The sequence below is a fragment of the Lissotriton helveticus genome, chromosome 4_1 (assembly GCF_964261635.1).
Source record: "Lissotriton helveticus chromosome 4_1, aLisHel1.1, whole genome shotgun sequence".
Classification (NCBI taxonomy): domain Eukaryota; kingdom Metazoa; phylum Chordata; class Amphibia; order Caudata; family Salamandridae; genus Lissotriton; species Lissotriton helveticus.
Window position 1 is genome coordinate 134,143,427 of NC_136063.1, and position 20,262 is coordinate 134,163,688.

At 48.1% G+C, this 20,262-nt stretch overlaps 1 long non-coding RNA gene across 4 annotated transcripts in view; it reads right to left on the reverse strand.

The window, feature by feature from the left end:
- The window catches only part of LOC144827060 (uncharacterized), a 175,565-nt gene that overhangs the window by 94,826 nt on the left and 60,477 nt on the right, over positions 1-20,262 (reverse strand). For all 4 annotated transcript variants that reach the window (XR_013610006.1, XR_013610008.1, XR_013610010.1 and 1 more), the window contains exons 2-3: positions 5,513-5,663; positions 5,121-5,226 (exon numbers count right to left, since the gene is read on the reverse strand). This is a non-coding gene — a long non-coding RNA (uncharacterized LOC144827060). The remainder of the gene's footprint in view (positions 1-5,120; positions 5,227-5,512; positions 5,664-20,262) is intronic.

Here is a 20,262-nt window from a genome sequence, read left to right on the forward strand (position 1 = left end):
ACTGTTATGTTCTGTCCTCTTTAGCCATTGGACGATACCGGGCCAATTGGGTGACTCTGATGTTGGTATCGCCACGCCAACAGGCCGTATGTCCCTCGCCTCAGCCGCCGGATTTTGTAAGATGTTTCCCCAGTTGGTATCAATTATTAACTGACTACCACAAGTTTGAATAGCTTGCGACGTTCATGTCGACCGGAAAGACTCATCGGCGGCGGTTCAAGAGTTCGAAATTATATCCACCAACACCACTCCCACCTCAAACTCCGAACACAGGGCGGGTGCTGTCTCCATAATGAGGGTGGGACCTCATTTTTGCTACACAGCAACTTCAAAACACATTTTTGGAGCACTCGCAGGATCATTTTGGCTTAATTTCTTAACAGCAGACGCGTTTCGGCATTCATCGCCTCCTCAATGCTGTAACGCTTGTCCATATTACGCTGTTAATGATTGGACTGTTATGTTCTGTCCTCTTTAGCCATTGGACGATACCGGGCCAATTGGGTGACTCTGATGTTGGTATCGCCACGCCAACAGGCCGTATGTCCCTCGCCTCAGCCGCCGGATTTTGTAAGATGTTTCCCCAGTTGGTATCAATTATTAACTGACTACCACAAGTTTGAATAGCTTGCGACGTTCATGTCGACCGGAAAGACTCATCGGCGGCGGTTCAAGAGTTCGAAATTATATCCACCAACACCACTCCCACCTCAAACTCCGAACACAGGGCGGGTGCTGTCTCCATAATGAGGGTGGGACCTCATTTTTGCTACACAGCAACTTCAAAACACATTTTTGGAGCACTCGCAGGATCATTTTGGCTTAATTTCTTAACAGCAGACGCGTTTCGCCGTTCATCGCCTCCTCAATGCTGTAATGCTTGTCCATATTACGCTGTTAATGATTGGACTGTTATGTTCTGTCCTCTTTAGCCATTGGACGATACCGGCCAATTGGGTGACTCTGATGTTGGTATCGCCACGCCAACAGGCCGTATGTCCCTCGCCTCAGCCGCCGGATTTTGTAAGATGTTTCCCCAGTTGGTATCAATTATTAACTGACTACCACAAGTTTGAATAGCTTGCGACGTTCATGTCGACCGGAAAGACTCATCGGCGGCGGTTCAAGAGTTCGAAATTATATACACCAACACCACTCCCACCTCAAACTCCGAACACAGGGCGGGTGCTGTCTCCATAATGAGGGTGGGACCTCATTTTTGCTACACAGCAACATCAAAACACATTTTTGGAGCACTCGCAGGATCATTTTGGCTTAATTTCTTAACAGCAGACGCGTTTCGGCGTTCATCGCCTCCTCAATGCTGTAATGCTTGTCCATATTACGCTGTTAATGATTGGACTGTTATGTTCTGTCCTCTTTAGCCATTGGACGATACCGGGCCAATTGGGTGACTCTGATGTTGGTATCGCCACGCCAACAGGCCGTATGTCCCTCGCCTCAGCCGCCGGATTTTGTAAGATGTTTCCCCAGTTGGTATCAATTATTAACTGACTACCACAAGTTTGAATAGCTTGCGACGTTCATGTCGACCGGAAAGACTCATCGGCGGCGGTTCAAGAGTTCGAAATTATATCCACCAACACCACTCCCACCTCAAACTCCGAACACAGGGCGGGTGCTGTCTCCATAATGAGGGTGGGACCTCATTTTTGCTACACAGCAACTTCAAAACACATTTTTGGAGCACTCGCAGGATCATTTTGGCTTAATTTCTTAACAGCAGACGCGTTTCGGCATTCATCGCCTCCTCAATGCTGTAACGCTTGTCCATATTACGCTGTTAATGATTGGACTGTTATGTTCTGTCCTCTTTAGCCATTGGACGATACCGGGCCAATTGGGTGACTCTGATGTTGGTATCGCCACGCCAACAGGCCGTATGTCCCTCGCCTCAGCCGCCGGATTTTGTAAGATGTTTCCCCAGTTGGTATCAATTATTAACTGACTACCACAAGTTTGAATAGCTTGCGACGTTCATGTCGACCGGAAAGACTCATCGGCGGCGGTTCAAGAGTTCGAAATTATATCCACCAACACCACTCCCACCTCAAACTCCGAACACAGGGCGGGTGCTGTCTCCATAATGAGGGTGGGACCTCATTTTTGCTACACAGCAACTTCAAAACACATTTTTGGAGCACTCGCAGGATCATTTTGGCTTAATTTCTTAACAGCAGACGCGTTTCGGCGTTCATCGCCTCCTCAATGCTGTAATGCTTGTCCATATTACGCTGTTAATGATTGGACTGTTATGTTCTGTCCTCTTTAGCCATTGGACGATACCGGGCCAATTGGGTGACTCTGATGTTGGTATCGCCACGCCAACAGGCCGTATGTCCCTCGCCTCAGCCGCCGGATTTTGTAAGATGTTTCCCCAGTTGGTATCAATTATTAACTGACTACCACAAGTTTGAATAGCTTGCGACGTTCATGTCGACCGGAAAGACTCATCGGCGGCGGTTCAAGAGTTCGAAATTATATCCACCAACACCACTCCCACCTCAAACTCCGAACACAGGGCGGGTGCTGTCTCCATAATGAGGGTGGGACCTCATTTTTGCTACACAGCAACTTCAAAACACATTTTTGGAGCACTCGCAGGATCATTTTGGCTTAATTTCTTAACAGCAGACGCGTTTCGGCGTTCATCGCCTCCTCAATGCTGTAATGCTTGTCCATATTACGCTGTTAATGATTGGACTGTTATGTTCTGTCCTCTTTAGCCATTGGACGATACCTGGCCAATTGGGTGACTTCCGTACAAAAGTTTCAAAAGCTCCTAATACCACATAAAGAACAACTGAACGAACAATCCAACATAAACCAGCATCTACACCAGGACTTTCCAACCACACAACAGAAAAACCTAAAAAAAGGTATCTTTTTCATTCTGTCAAGTCTATCCAAAATTAACCTTTTAATCATCAAAGCTATGAAAGCAGCAAACAATTCCAAACCAACATTATCAAGCCAATGCAAATAAATCCTGGTACAATTTTGTAAAAAATAAGCTGTACAATAATTAATAGACACTAAGGGGCCCATTATGATGTCGGGCAGATTTCCCCCTCCAGGCTGGCGGTAGCCACCGCCAGCCTGGCGGGGGCAATCCGCCCGACATCCGCATTTGTTTTCCCCCCCGCCATATTAGTATGGCGGGGGACCTCGGCGGATGGAAAGACCGTCCGCCGCTTTTCCGCCCTGGTCGCCTTGCGGGCGGTCCCTACTACCGCAAGGATGGTGGGCGGGCAAAGTCTGCCCGCCATCCTAATGGGCCCCTAAATTTTCACTTGCAGGCAAAATATTTTTAAAGGCCACCACACACAAAATCACAAAAAAATGTATCTTTTTCTTCTTTCTACAGAGATTGGCAGCAAGGATACAAGCCAAATATTTGCAATCAACCAGTGGAAATAGAATGTTAACCCCTTGGCTGCTACCATCGGCCAACGGTCGTCACATGCACTACCTTGGTAGCGCTGCAAACGTCCGTTGGTCGACGGTGTCCCACCCGTTTTTCGAACGTTCAGCACTGGAGCTGAACGTTCGACGCAGCCAAGGTGTTAAGTTCCAGTGGCTATGTTTATTGTAAGGAGAGATTAACTGAGCCCAGGTGTCATTGGAGGTGTGTGCATTATTATTCATCCCACTGCAAAGGCAAACCGGTTACTCTAGGTGACACTGTTAAAAGAACCACTGAGCATAACCACTCTGCCTCTGCAATGGAGATAGAGGTAAGAGAAAATATAAATGAAATGAAAACCCTGGCATCCACCTCCAATGAACCCTGTTGCTCAGTTTTGAGGGAGGTAACACAAAACATTCCTACCCATGTAGCAAGTTGTATGCCCACAATTCCCAAACAATGCAGAAATATTCGGCGTAGAAATCAGGCAAGTAACCCCCTACGTGTAAAACCCCAAACCTTCTCTGATATTTACATTCCACCTGAACAGTAACCATTACTAATGAAACCTTTCTTTTTCATGACAACAAAAACCCTCATAAAAGAATTCTAATCTTTAGCACACCCCATGATCTTGTTAAGTTAGAGAGTAGTAATATTTGGATGATGGATGGGACGTTTAAATCCACACACCATCCATTCACCCAAATATACACTATTCACGCTTACATTAATCATCCAGTAGTGCCCACAGTGTACAGTTTACTCCCTGATAAACAAACCTCAACAAACACTGAATTTTTGTCAGCCATAAATGCTAAAACCATGAACCAAAGTCCCGGAAAAGTGTTAATATTCTTTGAATTACCTATGATTAACACAATTACCAAAATGTACACGGATACCCAAATTCAAGGATGTTTTATTCACCTTTCACAGGCTTATAGGTGAAAAATGTAAAAAAAATCCTTAGTTGAGGATTACATATCAGACAGTAAACCGCAATTTGAATTGAAGAAACTAACAGCATTTTGCTTTGGTCCTCCTGACAATGTAGATGAATACTACACATCTATTACTGGATGTGAGAGTTTTACTGCAAACAATGAAAAATTGGCACCCCTTCTAAATTACTTGGAAGACACATGGATGGCCATCTAAGCAGGTCAAGTCGAAGGAGGAATCCACATTTCCATGTGAAGTGGTGGATCTGCTACTCGACCTGCTTAGAGAGAGGAGCAAAAAAAAATAATACCTAGAGGGATGGCACAACTCCTTCAACAAATCTATAGGTAAACCACATCCTAACACTATCATGTTTGGGAAATTTTGAAGGAGCAAAGTTTCCAAGAAAAACAATTGCGCAATTATTAACTGGTAGTCTGAACCCACGAATTACAAAAAGAACAAAAGAAATGTCTGAGCGACACATTTACCAGAACTGCACTGTGTGTTGGAGACAAACTAATAAAAATTGTTTTAAAAAAAAAAGAAATGTCTGAGTGACTACAATTCGACAATGTTCGTTGATGGTTCAGACTACCTAGATAATATTGCACACATCCTACCATTCTAATCTACACTAACTCCTTAACCACCTTAATTACCTGTTTTGACAATGAATTACCATAATTCAATTGGCATTTTTCTAAAAAGATTTAAATTATAAATTAAAAGTCCGGTTTCTTACCTTCAAAATGTCCCAAAAAGTACTTCTGCAATCCATGAAGTCTGCGTCCATGTTCCTTCGACTTATCCGAAAAACCCCAACAATGCAATACCTTAATTTCAAAAACCTGTTGCATCAAAACAAAATCTAAAATGATTGTTTTAATAACACTATTGTTTAATAGAAAATAAATTGTTCTTTAAAAATAATTTTATTTTAACACAAAAAGTCTTACTAAGCAATCAACCCGACGTGGGCCTGAAACTGCTACCGGTTTAGGAAACCTTTTTTTAAGTTGAAACATACAAAAACGTCAAAATACAACTACTTTAGTGCCTACAACCTCCCTCCTCTCTCCTTACAATAAACAATGCCACCCTTAATCTATTTTTTATCATTTAAATTTGCCTTACCTGGACACAGCTCTTTCTAGCATCTGATCCTGACCACGCCGATTCTCGCAAAGACGAACCTTACGTCCAAGCGGCAATGTCATCTCTTTTCGTAAAAGTGAAAAAAAAGACTATTTCTCTCATTCACTTCAATGGTAAACCGTGGGAAAACCTACAAAGAAAATACAAATTAAATGTTACAATACAGTTTAAAATCTATGTTTACTTTAAAAAAGTACACACCTATTTATGTTTTTTAAAAACATTTTTTGATTATTTTTTGTAACTATTATATTTTTTTATGTAATAAAATGAACTACAATACTGTTAATGTGTCAATTGATTGTTTTGTTACCTATTAGATTTTTATTATTTAAATTTGTTTTTTAAACTTTATCAATGTCAATTTATGCAAACTCATGTTGTACATATATGCTTTTTTACATTTCTAAACTTAATTTTTTTTGTTTAAATATCCTTTATTAGAAACACAGGAGAAGTAAAGCATGAATTCTACAACATACATATCATTACATCTCTGGGATGTCTGTCACGTTTACGGGGCATATCACCCAATGCAGTGGTTCGCTGCTTCATAATTCACAGCAATTTTCCCCATCACAAATGTTCCAGGACATGTTAGCGCTACAAGGATATAACATTCTGAATTAAACAGTGAGGGAAGGAGGGAAGGAGAGGGAACAGAGGACTAGGGGTGGGACTGGTAAGGGTCAGTTATGGTCATCGGATGTGAGGCTGTTACGTTTGTAGCTGGTCAGGGGTGTGTCAATGCAGGGGTTCGTGTGGGTGCTGCCCACAGTGGACCAGTGGAGTGAGCATGGCCTGTGGGGGGGGAAACGTGTCTGTTGTGGTAGGTGCGTCAAGTGAGGGGGGTGCTGGGGGATGCAACATCAAGACCGACCTCACGGCGCACCAGTGGGGGGCGTGCCGGTGACATCATCCGAGTGGTCGGCCTCCGCAGGGTTCTGTGTTAGACGGCATTCCTCATGAAAGGAATTGAGCATTGCATCCCAGGGTACCGCTATTGGAAACTGTCGTAGGCCTGCCGTTTCCTCGTTATGGAGGGTGGTGCTTTCCGCTTTCGCCCAGGTGTCTAGTGATGTATGCCAGTGTGCCGGTAGTGGAAAGGGTGGTTCGTTTCCAGTGTTTCGTGATCAACCTTTTTGCCGTGAATAGGCCAAGGTCCCAGAAACGAGAGGAGACTTTATTCAATGGAGTCCGCTGATAGAGGCCCAGTATGGACGCCTCCCACGTGTGTGGTATCGCCATGGCCGTACATTTGTCTAGTGTTTTCAGCACCGCCCCCCAGTATGTCCGAATCAGTGGGCACTGCCATAGCATGTGTAGCAGATCTGCCCCTTCCAGTGCACATCTTGGGCAGCTGGCTGCAGCTCCCGGGAAGTATTGGTTAATTTTATTGGGGGAGAGGTACGCTCTGTGCAGTATATAGAACTGAATCAGTTTGAAGCGTGCGTTGCGGGGAACGTGTCTGGGGCCTAGCAGTATCGTGTTCCACTCCTTGTCTGTCCAGTCCCTCCCCCTGTCAGTGGCCCATTTGTCACGGAGCGGTTGCAACGAGTGCTGCGTATGTGACAATAGCGCTTGATGAAGCCAGTGCACCACATGTGTGCCGTTTCCCATGACATGTAGACTCTGAATCAAGTGATGTGTTGGTAGTTCTGTGCTGATGCTGCCCCACCGCTGCGTGTATGCTAAAAGTAAGGAGGTGTGCTGTAAAAACTGTCCTGGTGGGAGGCCTGTGTCAGCAGCCAGTGTCGCGAACGGTATCAGGACGCCGTCAGCGTATAGGTCTGCCATGGTGTCCACTCCAGTTCGTGTCCAGTGTTCCAGCGCTGTTTCCGTGATTATGGAGGCAGTCATGGGGGTACCCAATAGTGGGAGAGCCGGGGCATATGGTTTAGTCAGTCTCGTAAGCCGCAGGCTTCTGATATGACATCGTACCGCTACGCCTACATGAAGTTGGGTTGACCTCCTCGGGTGTGTCTGGGGGTGGAATAGGGTATGGATTTGTGTGGGGGATAGCACGTCTGCAGTCGTGGCCGTGTCCTCCAGGCGGTTTCCCGCTAGCCAGGCAGTGACCCATTGTAGCTGGGCTGCTAGATAGTAAAGTTCGAGGTTTGGTACCGCGAGGCCACCCTCGTCAACAGGAGCGTGTAGTTTTTGGAGGGCCACTCTGGGTCGCCCAGTGTTCCATATCAGGTCCCTGATCATGGAGGCCAATTCTCTGAAGGTGCGCGCTCGCACATATACTGGTATATTTGCGAAATAATATAAAAGCCGGGGGAGGACGATCATTTTCGTCAGCGTCACTCTGCTCGGGACATTGAGCGGTAGGGACTTCCAAAAGGCAATCTGGGACCTGATAGACGTTATGGCACGTGTCAGGTTGCCGTCCAGTATATCCTGCGGCGTCCTGTATACTTGCACTCCTAAGTATTTGAACGTAGTGTGGTGCCATGGCAGTCGCTCACCATTGATCTCGATGCCTGGGTCCGGGATGTCTGGGTTGAACGAGTATGCCCCTGACTAGGCCCAGTTTACCTTGAGGCCTGACATGTTCTCGAAGGACCTGAAGATCTCCGAAAGGACTGGCGGTATGCGAGTAAGGTCCCTGACGTACAAAAGGAGGTCTTCGGCATATAGCGAGACTATGTGCGTGCCATCCGCCAGCGGGATTCCCCAGTGTAAGCCCTTATTGCGCAGGAGTGCAGCCAGGGGCTCAATTGCTAGTGAAAAGAGCAATGGGGATAAGGGGCAGCCCTGTCTGGTGCCGCGCTGCACCTTGATGGCATCGGATAATAGCCCGCCTGTGCGGACTCGCACCGTTGGGTGTCTGTATAGCAGCCCCACCAGTTCAATATAGTCATCCCCTAGATCGAATTTGCGTAATACGGCTAGTAGGTAAGGCCACTCGAGCGAGTCGAATGCTTTCTCTAGATCAAGGACCAGGCAGCCCGACCGAGGCCAGTCTCGCGTCACGTATGTTTGTACTCGGAAAAGCCTCCGTATGTTGTGAGAGGTGCATCTGGTGGGCACAAAGCCATTCTGGTCAGTGTGGATCAGGTCAGGCACCAGACCCGCTAGCCGTCGGGCGAGAGTTGAGGCCAGTATCTTATAATCAGTGTTTAGCAGTGCTAGGGGTCGATATTGTCATGCCCCGAGATCCACAAGACACTGTCCCTTTAAGAGAAAGTCCTACAAAAGCTTACAGAGCCCTGGGAGTGACGCTTTACGTTCTTGCGTCAAGCTCCCGTTGTTGCTGTTCCGTTTTGCTTCCCGTGTTTGTTCCTGATTTCCTGTTGGTCGTCGTGAGGACGGGTTCATCACCGTCCTACTTCTCTGAGGCTTGTCTCTTGCTAAACCCCCGTTGTTCCGCTTCTTGGAACTCCCAGTATCTTGCTTTGTTTCTTCTGCTCCGCCCGACGGCCGGGCTTTGCTCCGCCGTCTGGCCGGGCAGCAAGTCAGAGTTCCCAGTCCCTTCCTGCTCCGTCCCACGGCTGGGTTGTGCTCCTCCGTCTGGCCGGACTCCATAGCTGACTTTCCTTTTTCCCATCGGCTCCGCCCGACGGCCGGGTTTGTACTCCGCCGTCCGGCCGGGCTGCCTTCTCAGCTATTAGCCCTATCCCTTACCTGCTTATCCAGCCGGCCGGGCTTGGTCTCCGCCGATTTGCTGGAATCATCCCTTAGGTATTTAGTTTGATTTACCCTTATCCTCCACCCGGTGGCCGGGCTTGGTCTCCGCCATCCGGTGGGTTCTCCTCATCTCTTTTGTTTTCCCGGTTGTTTGCCTTGTGGCCGTGATCAATCACCATCACTTCTGTGTTCCTGGCCACCTCTTACGTGAGTGTTTGGGGACACTTGCGTGGACTAGCGAAGGGCGCAGATAGTTTCCACACCACCCAGAATCACGGGGTGTTATCTTCTGATTCGGGCCAATCCACTTCAACATAGATGTTTATTTGGGAGCTTTCTACAAGTCTTCAAGTAAGGGCTCAATGACTCAGATTAGGTTTATGCAGGCTTATTGTAACACGAAGAATCACTAATGTTTTGTGTTCTCTCACATTAGCTCAAGCTGAACCCTGCAACCACAATACACTTATTCCACAGCAAAGATATAAATATATCTGGTATGTAATATTCATGTACAGCAATTGTTACATATCCATATACGTGAATAGCGGTTAGAAGTTTGTGTTTTATTTCAGCTCCTCATCCACCAGAAGTCCAGGCCCAGTGGATGCCCTTTCACGCAGAAGATTACAGCCACGCTTATATTCCTTCCCCACCTTTCCTTGTTTTGTCTCCCTGTTTTCCCCTGGCGAGCCTCTCGGTACTCTAGTGTTTGATAGAGTCGGGAGGCCGTAGGGGAAGGCCGCGGATTATTCTTAGGATCCTTGGCGCTCCTGCGGAACCTGCCGGGACATCATTACAGATATGAGCCGAGGAGTGTGACATCTCTGCCCGGTTTTAACAGGGATACTAACGTTGCCTCATTCATTGACCGGGGTAGGGTCATGTCCTCCAACGCCGTCGCATAGACCCGTAGGAGCTCCGGAATCAGGATGTCTGAGCACGCCTTATAGTATTCCGCCGGCAGGCCATCAGGGCCCGGTGCCTTGCCATTCGAGAGGGCAAAGATGGCCTCGCGGAGTTCCTCCGCCAGCAACGGCGACCCCAGGTCGTCCCGCTGGTCGTCTGTCAGGGCAGGCAACATGATATTCTCTAGATACGCAGAGATGATAGGCTGTGTGGTCAGCAGACGGGATTTGTAAAGCGCGCCGTAATGCGTCGCAAAGGCTTCGTGAATCTGCGCCTGTGTGTAGACTATTGGGCCAGCTAGCGGTTGTATCGCTGTCACTGGCGTCATATGATTCTCGCGTTGTATCAGCCATGCCAGCAGTTTGCCGGGTTTGTCACCAGCATGATGTGAGCGGGCTGAGTGAGCCTTGTAGTTGATATTTTTCAGCCTGTCAATCAGTTTGTCGTGTTCTGCCCGTGCCTGTAATAGGTCAGTGTTGGGGTCAGCGGCCGTCGTCTGCTCTAGTCGTAGCAAGTCTGATTCTATGCGTCAGAGATCCGCCTCCAATTGCCGTCGGGAATGGGCCTGTGTGCCCAGGCAATGACCCCGGAGGACCAATTTAAACGCGTCCCATTCTATCTGGGGAGTCGATGCCGAGCCTGCGTTGTCCTCGAAATACTGTGCTGTCTGCGTGCATATGGAACTCCTAAATGTACTGTCTAGTAAGAGGTCGGGTTGTAGCCGCCATGTGGGTATTGGTGGTCTAGGTTGGTCCCACATCAGGTCCAAGAGGTGCGGGTTGTGGTCGGAGTGTGTGCGTCCCATGTAACAGGTGTCCGTGACATTGGGTAGGAGCTCACTAGAGATCATGTACCGGTCTAGACGCACATGTAGGGCGTGTGCTCCCGAGTAATACGAGTAAACCCGGGAGTGTGGGTTGCGAGCGCGCCACACATCTTGTAGGCCCCATTGCGCGGACTACGCCTGCAGCGCTTTCGTAGTGGCCTGCGCTTGCGAGTTGGGTGGTGTAGGATGGGAGCGGTCTAGTGTTAAGTCCAATGAACTGTTGTAATCCCCGCCAAGCACCCAAGGGATTCCATGCCAAGGGGCCAGTGTGTGTGACAAGTGCGTGAAGAAATCCGCCAGCCCCGTGTTGGGTGCATATATGGAGGCTATTACCAGTGGGTTGCCATCTAGTTTGCCATGGATAGCTACGTACCTGCCCTCGGGTTCTATATGTACATCTTGCGTGGTCCATGGAGTGCCCGGCCTAACCCATATCAGCGTCCCCCTAGCGTACGACGAGAAACCCGTGGCATAGAGCTGTCCTCGCCATCTGCGCCGCAGCGTGGGGGTTTCCGTGTTAGCAAGGTGCGTTTCTTGGAGAAGGGCAATTTGTACGTGGTGGCGTTTGAGGTATGAATATATTTGGTAACGTCGGGATGGTGTATGTATACCCCTCACATTCCACGTGCATACCTTAATGGGCGACATTACAATATTGCAGCAAAAACCCCCACCCAGCACTCCCTCCACCCCCCCCATGCAAAGGCATTTATCGTCAAGGGAACGACCCCCGCCACCCAATAGGCGCCTGATATGTTGCATCGCTGCACTGTGACCATAGGGGGGGGAAACAAAAACATGGCTAACAGAACAATGAGCCAGCGAACAGTATGAACATTTAAAATACCAAAAGGTCGGATGCTAAACGTGCCCCCGTCCATACTCTCTAGGAGAGCAACAAAAGTCAAGTCTAAGGGGGTGGTTGTGCTATATGCACTGAATCAATTAGTCAGTGTCAATATGGTTATTGAGTGAAGGCCCATTGCCTTCCCGGAAGAAACGTGGCAGTCTAGGTCGCCTTTGCAGACAGTGAACCCAGCATGTACATACACAAAACTCATACATTACGTGTCCCAATCGAGCCGCCATCAGGTAGGGCCAAGCGTCCCTGTAGTTGCGCATCAATCGGGCATGGGCCATCCCCACCAACACCTGGGATCACGTTCAGTGGTGGGATGTTAGGCGTGCGCATGCCTCGTGGGTAGCACGGAGAGTTGAGGTTGTATTCCGCTGCCATGGTCAGGTCTCATTGCGGCAGCGCTGCCCCAGGACCGCTGTGGCGGGCAGTTGCGAACGGCGTGGTAGAGTGCTGCAGGTATCGCGTGGTCAGCTGATGTAGTCCGCCGTCTGGGGGGTGACGTCAGGTCGGTCTTCCGAGGTCGGGGAGTCTGGCACTCCATAGATGGCTCCGTCGTCACTCTGGAGGTCCTGTGCGCTGCCGCCCGCCATTTCGCTCTGTGCAGGGGACCCGCTGAGTTCCATCACCAGGCGGAGAGCGTCTTGTTGTTCCTGGCGTCTGGCATCCGCTGGGGGGGGAGGTCTCTTCGCTGCCTGTGATTCCGGCTGAGAGTTCCGGCGGGGTCGTCGCCTCCGCCTGTGATTACTGGGACGTCGCCGGGGCAAAGGACCCGCGGCCGTGTTGGGTTCTGTGTCAACTCCGCTGTCTAGCCAGGTTTCCGCCTCTGCGGGGTCCGTGAAGAAATGAGTCCGTTCACCCGCTACGACTCTCAACTTCGCGGGAAAGAGCAGCGAGTATTGGAGGCCCATTTGTCTCAGTCGCTTCTTCACCGCCATAAAGTCATGTCTTTGCCGCTGGACTTGAACAGTGTAGTCGGGAAAGAACATCACTGACGCGTTCTCGATCCGGACCTCTTGGTGCTTGCGTGTTTCTCGCAGGATGGAGTCTCTGTCCCGGTAATTCATTATGCGGAGCAGCATTGGCCTCGGGTTGGAGCCAGTCGTCAGAGGTTTGGTGGGGACTCTGTGAGCACGTTCTACCACAAAGTGTGGGGAGAGCGATCCTTCCGGTAGGATACCTTTCAGCCATTGCTCCATGTGTTCCTCCAGGGATCTCCCTTCCCATTTCTCCGGAACCCCGACCAAGCGTACGTTGTTCCTTCGGGTTCTACCTTCCGCGTCTTCGGCTCTGTCCTCCAAGAACTCCACCCTGTTCAATAAGTCCTGTATGTGTTTATGTGACTGGTCGGCTTGAGGCTGAAGTGTCTGTACTGTGCTCTCCAGGGCGGTGGTGCGGTCCGCCAATTTTTTATGATCCGCCCTTAGGTGTGTGAGGTCGATGACCACGTATCGATCTTGGTGGCCAAGGAGGTACGAGTTAGGTTGATGGACTCCTCGAGCCTCTCCATTGCAGCCAACATGGTGTCTAGTTTAGCCGCCGTCTGGTCCGGATCAGCGTACTTCCTGGTCTTGTCCATCTTGGCCTTCTGATTAGCGTTGCCGGTACCAGTCCTGGTTTTGGGCCCGGTAGACATCTGGGCCTCCTCGCTATGTCTGGTCCAGTGGTTCGCCTCTCTTTCAGAGGATCAGGCCGCTTGCATGATCGTGCAGCCGCGGGGTGAGTGGTTACCGCACAGCGTCCGTGGCTCCCAGATGGGTGTGCGCTCGGGTAGTAGCCTGCGGTGCTTGGCGCCCGGCGAGTTGGTATGGTATGATAGGGTTGATGCTTGTCGCGGGCCCAGCGTGCGTTGCTCCACGATGCGGAAGGCGCCGCTGTGGGTCTTGTAAGTGATCGCGGTACTCCCGAGGATCCGCCAGCCGCAGGGGAGGTGGGCACCGCACCGTGTCCGTGACTCCCGGGCGGGCGTGCACTCTGGTGGCGGTTCGTGGCGCCTTGTGACTGGCGAGTCGATCTGGGAGAGCCAGTCCGTGTTGTAGGCACAGCGTGAGTCGCACCCTGGTGGGCAGGCGCCGTGGTGGGCCGTGCAAGGTGCCGTGGCACTTCCGAGGACTGTCCAGTCGTGGGGCAGGAGATCACCACAGAGTGTCCGAGGCCCCCAGGCGGACGTGCGTTCGGGCAGGGCCCCGTGTCAGGTGAGGCGGTGTGGCAGGGCTGGCGCGTGGCGGTGGTTCAGCGCGCGGCGTGCTGTGGAGGGTTGGGCGCTGTGGCGGGCCTCGTGAGCTGCCGCTGCCCACCCGAGGCGTGGGTGGTGCCGTGGGCGCTCCGTCAGCCGGGCCGAGGGTATCAGTGTGGCCCACCGGCCCCGGCCAACACAAGAGCGTGCTGCCCTGTGAGCGCCGTTGGTGGGGTTGGCGGTATCTCACCGTCACGCAGCATGGGCCCCACAAGTTCGGCCACCGCCAACCACTCGTGTTCGCCCCTCCGGTCCAGTGTTCAGGGGGGGGGTCAGCTGGGTAGCGGGTTGTTCAATTGGGCTGGGCCAGGCGTCGCAGCCCGCCTCTGTACCTTGGCGCAGCGTCGCGTGGTCTCGGTGCGCGTAGGCCTCAGCCTCGGGCCTGTGCCGCCGCCTGGAGCCTCGGACTCCCGTAGGTGGTGCCCGGGACTGAAAGCAACGTTCGCGGCCACCTGTCCGTGTAGGCCGCGGTGCTTCGCGGGTGTTCCGATTTGTCTCAAAATCGGCCAGATGGTCGGCAATGACGTCCGGCGGCAGCGCTGGTGTTTTGCCGCCGTCTGCAGGCAGTATGGAGCCGGATAAATGTGCCGGGAAGGTAGGCTCGGTGCAGAGCTCTACTCCAAGGCGGCCATTCTTTTCGCGTGCTTAGCCTTTACATTTCTAAACTTAATATACCTTTTTGTTTTATAATTTTATTGAATTAAAACTAAAATATATATTACTTTTTAGTGATAGCTTATAATTAAAACTTGATATCAAATCTCCCCCGACCCAGAAACACCCTGTGTGTGTCTGCATATCAATTTTATTAATTGTAATATTAAAAATGTATTTAAGAAGGTTATTTAAAAAAATGATTACAAATGAAGTAATAATTAATACTCAAGTATTAAAAAGAATACCCAAGTATTAATACACCCTACCCAAACCCATGTTTCCCATGCATCCTTTCCAAGAAAATAGGTGCCAAAGCCTTTTTTATTAATTTTAGATTAAAATATTTTAAAAATTATCTATCAGTAAAACTGAATATCAATTAATTCTCAAGTATTAGAATTAAAACCGGAATATTAATACACTCCCCAACCCAAAAACCCTGTTTCCCATGCATCCCGTCCCAGAGGATAGGTGCCAAATCCTTTTTAATTATTGTTTAAAAAAGGATTATTAAAATATTGTACTCCTAAAAATAAATATCAATTACTTCTCGAGTATTAAAATTAATACCGTAGTATTAATACAGACCCCCGCCCAAAAGCCCTGTATCCCATGCATCCCGTCCCAGAGCATGGGTGCCAAAGCCTTTTTTATAAAATGATCAATAAAACTAAATATCAATTAATTCGCTAGTATTAAAATTAATACCTGAATATTAATACACTCCCCCACCAAACACCCGTTTCCCATGCATCCCGTCCCAGAGGATAAGTGCAAAGCACATTTAATTTGTTATAAATATATTATATTGTTGCTATATTTTATTTATCATTTAATAATAACAATTAATCTAAAGTTTTAATAATACTCCAGTTTTAAAAGTAAAACCTGAATACTAATACACTACCCCACCAACAACCAATCCATTTTGATAAAATATTTTTAATATATACCTTTTTTTTAAACTACAAACTAGTAAACTAAATACTAATTAATTCACAAAACTTTAATGTAATACCTGAGTATTATAACACACCCAGTTTCCCAAGCATCCCATTCCTGAGAATGGGTGACATGCCCTTTTAATACATTTTTTGATATATATTAATTTTATAAAAATAAAAACTAAAATATTTTTTTTAAAACACACAAAACCCCAATTTCTAATGAATACTCGGATAATACCCTAATATAAAAAAATACTCAAAAATAAAAACTTACCTCACTTACCTCCATTACTCACCTTACAATGCATTGTAATGGCATGCATTGTAATGGCACATGCGTTGTAATAGCATGGGTTGCAATGTCACCTGCATTGTAAAAGTTGCATTGTAAAAGCATTATGATGTAATGCCTGCGTTGTAATGGCCGTTTCCCATCTATGAAAGCTTCCAATACTAGAGAACAACAGTTACAGGTAAGTAACTTATTTCTTACTCCAGTATTGGAACTTTCATAGATTCACATGCTTGAATCAGAATAGCATGTAGTTGAGTATCACTTTTACCATAGCTTTGAAAACAACTTAAGGCACATACATCAGTATAACCTACAAACAGCCATTGAAGCAATATAATGGACATATGAAATGGTTTTCCTTATGGATACGTGATACAGTTATAGAGCTAGGAGGGTAGGGAGGGGTGGCTCACCTTAATGGAACAGATGCCGAAGAACTGCTTGACCCACCGCTGTGTCATTTAGAACTGCTGAATCCAAGCAGTAGGGTTGTGTAAAACCGTGTCTATTCCACGTAGCTGCCCAGCAAATCTCAGGAAGTGATACCCCCCGCAAATATAGGTGCAGTTGCGGACACGGCCCTCATGGAATGGGTTCAGACTCGTGAAGACAGAGGTCTGCCTGCCTTGTGATGACAAAATTGTATGACACCTGCAATCCATAGAAATACTCTGTTTGGAGAGCGGGAAACCTTTCTTTGGAGCACTGAATGCAGCAAATAATCGAGAAGTCTTTCGGAAAGCTTGTGTCCTAGCTCGATAAAACTTTAAGCAACGTTTGACATCCAATCCAATGAATGCAGAGCTCTCTCTGCAGATGTCGTTGGACTCAGGAAGAAAGTCTTTAGTACCACCAGCTCGTTAAGGTGGAAGTCCGATGGATCCGTGGGAATGAACTTTGGATTTGTGCAGAGTAGAATTCCATAAGTCTTGAAATGCAAGAAGGGTTCCTCAATTACAAAAGCTTGAATTTCACTGATTCAGGCTTGGACACAGTCTGCTTAAAAGCATATCCTGCAGAGGAACGGCAGAAGAAATGAAAGTAGGAAACCTATGCCCCTGCAGGATAATGGGACCTTCTCTAATTTCGCTTTGTATAGCATGATACTGACCTCTTGCTGAAGAGCTTTGAGATGCTTGTGGTGGGAGGGTTAAGGAGGGTTTGTAAGCGTTTTGTTTTATAAATCTAGCGTGTGTCCGAATTGTCCTAGACGTAGAACCCACTGTTCCGTAGTAATGGTTCACCACTGGTGGAGGTAGTAGGAAATGTTGCCTCCATCGGGCGGAATGTTTGAAACGATTGAGTTGAGTAAGAGGAAAGGAGAGATGGTGCCGGAACCGGAGGTATATCATTGTCGGCAGCTAGTATCTTTGCCTTCCAATGGTGTCTTTCCTCTATTCGTAGGATCTTTGAGGTGGGTGTCTTTGCTGGGATTGAGGTTGGTATGACTGGGATGCCTAAGAATATGTAGTATGTCGGTATTGTTGATACCCTTCTCTGTAGGATGGCTGACCTCTTCCCTTTGACCCCCAAAAGGAGCTTTCCTGAACTACAATGACCCTAAAGACTTGTGTCGCCTTGCTGGTTTTTAGGGCTTCCTCTATATGGCTGCCAAAATGAGCTTCACCATCATATGTAAAGTCTAAGATCTTGTTCTGAACCTTAAGACGGTATGAGGTGGCTTTGAGCGATCCCTGCCTTGGCAAGATTGCCGCTCCAGCTAGTGGCCAAAAAACCTATCACAACATCCATGGCTGAATCTATTATTACATAGGATGCTCTCTCCTTTATGCAATATTTTTTTTGATTCCTCCTTAGCATCTTCCAGCACTTCGTCAATTTAGGAAGCAATGTCTGACCACATCTGGAGATCATATGGCCCTAAGATCGCCAGGGAGTTTGCTGCCTCTACTGTAAGTGCTGACATTACCGAGAATCTTTTTCCAATAGAATCGAGACGTCTGCCCTCTCTGTCCGGAGGTGCCTAAGGACTTATTGAGCGACGTTGAGCGGCCTGCATAACTACTGAGTTTGGTTTTGGGTGACCTGTGAGGCATGCTGGGGCGTCATTTGTGTTCTTATATTTTTTATCCAGACGTGGGAGCAACGTAGGCACAGAGCTGGGTTTTTTATTATTCGAATACCTTCATCACAGATGTAACCAATTATGAGAATAGCTCTGACAGACTTATGAATTGGCTCTTTGAAATCATACAAGAAACATTCAGCTTGCTTGGTAGGCATTGGTATAGCAAACCCTTGCGCCACACACTCCAACAAATTGTGAAATCCCCCAATATCCCCTGGTGGGGAATATACCGGAGGAGGAGTTGGTGAGGCAGTTGAAGACATCCTATAATCATCTCGTTCCGAGGCTGTATCAAGAAGTGCTCCCTCGTTATCCGAAGAGACCGGTTCCTGGAGAGGAAAGGACTGTGGAGTATTTGCTGCAGAAAGTACAGTAGGGGCATTCATTTCTACAGGCGATGCCACCTGAGGAGGTGGAATTGTAATAGCCGGCTCTGAAGGTGGGGAGCAATGCTGGTAGTCTTGTAACATAAATTGGAGATCTGATAACAATGTAGAGGGCATCAAGACCATTTCTTCATGATATTGCGGTGGTCTTTGTTCAGGCTAAGTAAAATAGGCCTGACAATAGTATCACTGATCAGCGTCATTATCTGGTTGACACTTGACATGCAACTCTGGCGGGCTATATCCGTCCCAAAAAGGGCCTTCCTCTTCTTCAGAATCTCCCTCCTGTGTAATTTGACTAGTTGAGGTGTGTTCTGGTGTAATTCCCGTTTCCAATGTCTTTGTTGCTGAAAAGAGCTTCAACGACACAATCTTTGTCGACGACTGTGAAGACAGTTGCGCCAATGACGATGTCGCTCCTTCCACTACCTTCAACTTAGTTGTCGACGGTCACATCGTCGACGACGATAACTTCATCGATGGATGAGACTTGATCGACAGTTGTGGCTTCATTGACGGCAATGACTTTGTCGACGCCGGTAACTGCACCTTCGTCGACAGTAGTGTTTCAGTCAACAGAGGTATGCTCGACGACGGTGATGTCCTCGTCGACCGCTGCAGCCTCGTCGACTTCTCCGTCTAATTTCCCGTTGACAATGGTGATGACGACAACCTCGTCGACTGTACTTTCCTCCACAAGGGTATTGTTTAAAAAGGTGCAGCAGATCTTGCAGTCTGACACCTTATGTGAAAAGGTACAGTAAATGCAGTCCTTGTTAGGGTCAACAGCATACAACCTCTTTTTCAAGCAAGTGGCACAGTTTCTGAAGAGACCCTTCTTTGCCTTATCAGCCATAGTCCAGTCAGATTTGGTAACACACCAACAGATATACAGGAAGATTAACTCTCGGCCTATGAAAATATAATCATATAAATGTACTTTCCTGAGGAAAAATGTCCAAAATGTTCTTCAGATGAGAAAGCTGAGCAGAGCTTAGAGGAGACTCCCTTGGCACAATGTGTAGTAGAAAAATGAGGTACAGAGACTCTCTCTGGAGTGTTCTAGAGGGTGATTCATGCTGATTGGTTAAGAAAAAACTTTGGTTTCTTTTTAAAAATTACTAGGATAGGTTAATAAACTAAGGCCTTTCTAGTCTATATCTATCACTGTACTACTACTACTACTATTTTAAGGTACGAGGGACTCCCATCATGACTACGGGGAATAATTCAAGCATGTGAATCTATGTGTTACTGGAGTAACTGGAGCTGCTGAGACAGGGGCATGTGCAGGCATGTCCTCTGCTGACAGGGCCTCCCTTCTTGTGGCTGCAGCAGATGTTGATGGGCTGGATGTACTTGTCCCACAGGTGGAAAAGCCCTGCAAAGGGTGGAGCTGATGTCCCACAGCACCCTAACCTGGGAGGCCACCTCATTGTGGATAGTGGCCACCTTGGTGTGGATGGCAACAACCTCCTGGTATGTATCTGTCTCCAGCTCCTTCATTTCCCAGATTTCGGTCAAAACCTGGCCTATGACACTTTGGGAGTCCTAGAAGATTCCCACCCCTTGGGTGATGGAAGCCTGGTTGACTGTGATCTTAGTAGGTTCACTCTCCTGGCCTGCAATTACCCTCCCACTACACCTACCCCCATGGCCCTGTGCCCTTGGCACCGGCTGCACCCTCCCACTGGGTGGTTCCTCAATGACTGGGTGGTATAAGACGTTTCAGAATCTAGGACTGGGGGGCACAATATTGTACTGATTGTGCTAGGTGCACAAGTTGGGGGGTAGTGGTTATCTGTGTTGCAGCTAGGGTGGGAGGTGTTGCTGTGGACACAGTGAGCACCAGTGTTTGCTTCTCCCCAGATGGGCCAGGACCATGATCCACGTCC